The sequence below is a fragment of the Asparagus officinalis genome, chromosome 5 (assembly GCF_001876935.1).
Source record: "Asparagus officinalis chromosome 5, Aspof.V1, whole genome shotgun sequence".
In the NCBI taxonomy this organism is placed as follows: Eukaryota; Viridiplantae; Streptophyta; class Magnoliopsida; order Asparagales; family Asparagaceae; genus Asparagus; species Asparagus officinalis.
Window position 1 is genome coordinate 113,853,907 of NC_033798.1, and position 1,965 is coordinate 113,855,871.

Genomic DNA, 1,965 nt, shown 5'->3' on the forward strand with positions numbered 1-1,965 from the left:
TTTAAAGCGCCGGGCCCCACACCTCGATCCTTTACTGCCTTGTACAAGCAATCAGTGCCTCCACGTGTCCGCCCCATCCACCGTTCGTTTCTCCTCATCAAAATCCTCGTGGCGTCGCTTGAATCCTCAGAATCAGCAACTGATCTATTTGAACTTGGCACTGTCTATTAAAATGGGTTTTTTTTATTCCGTTCAATTTTTTATTCTTAGTGATCGGTGCTCTGGGTTTTTAATTGCAGAGAAACGAGATCCTGGAGATTTAGGGTTGTCTTAGTTATATAGGGAAATTAGAGATTTAGTTTGGAACTTGGAAGTTAGGTATCAAATGAAGTTGGGCGTAAAAATTGAAGTTGGGTTGAAATGCACGGGACTGCTAGTCCCGTGCATTTCAACCCAGCTTTGAAATGCACGGGACTAGAAGTCCCGTGCATTTTGTAAAAATTACACCTCAGCAAAACCGACCCTTTTCGGAAGAAAAGGGTCGGTTTTGCTGAATAAAACCATATGAGGTCGGTTTTGCTATTTAAATTGCCAAAAAGGTTGATTTTCAAAATTTGTCCAATATTTAAATAAATAACCCCCCTGCATCAAATTTGATTCTGAGTAATTTTAAGCAACATACTCCGCAAAAAAATCATGGATAATTCTGGACAAAAAGAAAGAAAAAAATCCCAATACATTGCTGAGCATTACAACAAGAAACCCATCTTCACTGCCACTTGGTTCTCTTCTAATGTCGTCTCATCCTTGAGAACTTTTCCGCTATGAATCAACAATTGCTTGTCCCATGGGTAATTACCTCTGCCCTGAATCGCTTCGATGTTCTTCTTCACCGCTATTACATTTTATTCGAAAAACAATTCGATGTTAGATACACAATAAAGCTAGTAGATTGAACGCTAGTAAAGGATCAAAAGAAAGTAAAAAATTCCCCCAAAAAAAATCCTAGGGGGAGATTACTGTATCGGACGACTGAACTTGGAGATCGAAGTGCGTCCCTTTGAGAGTCTTCACTGTCAACTTCATCTTCTAGAATAATTTAGAGAGGAAAAAAAAGAGTTCTATGGAATTTTAAGAGAGAGAAACCCTAGCAGAAGTGTGGGAAACTGAAGATAGGTATATACTCACCGGCGAGCTTGTTGGCGGTGTGCACTTTCTCGTCGTAGTCCCAGCAGAGCGCCGCCTCGATGGAGACTGCCGAAGACGAGAGAGAGGTCGCTGGAAGAACGATGGAAGAGGAGACGCTGTACGGAGGGTGAGAGGGCAAGAATTACCCCCTATTGTTCCAGCAAATGAGTTGGGGTAATTTTAAGGATGGGGTTTGAGAGGTCTTTATATAGTTGGGATAATTTGGGGGAAAGTGGGATATTTGTCCCACAATTACTCCAACAAAAAAATAACACCACAAAGTTAACTCCAATTCTAATTACACCAGTGAATAGCACCAAAAAGTGTTCCAAAAATTATCCTATTATCACCAAATTTACACCAATGAATAACCCCCTTGGTAGATTATTTTCCACAGCTGTCGTATTCAACTAGCTTTCAATTGAGGATTTAAGCAGGGAGCAAACTCTAACGAGCCACTAAGACAATAATATCAGTCACTAATGATTGAGTCGGGTAAGAGCTTTTTTTTTCCTGCCAATTTAAAATTCAGGTTACAGTATTTTTTCTCCCGTGCAACGACAAAGTTATGGTCAAGGATGAGCCACGTAAACCTGTAGAGATTCTTTCATGAAAATGGTGGCACAAAATTATGCGGTTTGAACCCTATGTTGATTTTTTTGGGTGTATATCCGTCCACTGTAGGATAACACGTGTTCATTTCTACCATGAGATAGCATAGCTGGTCGCATTCAGAATCATATAATTTGCTCACGTTCGAAAGATCATTCAATAATTCCTTCCTCAAAGAAGTAAATGATACTTTGGCTGAATCCAATATAAACTATTAATTCTTTT

The 1,965-nt window shown here is 39.8% G+C and overlaps 1 long non-coding RNA gene across 1 annotated transcript; it reads right to left on the minus strand.

Annotated features, from left to right (window-relative positions):
• Nucleotides 571-1,323, minus strand: LOC109843403. The gene is made up of 2 exons (XR_002247669.1): nt 1,129-1,323; nt 571-835 (listed from the first exon to the last, which is right to left on the minus strand). It is a non-coding gene; the product is annotated as an uncharacterized LOC109843403 (long non-coding RNA).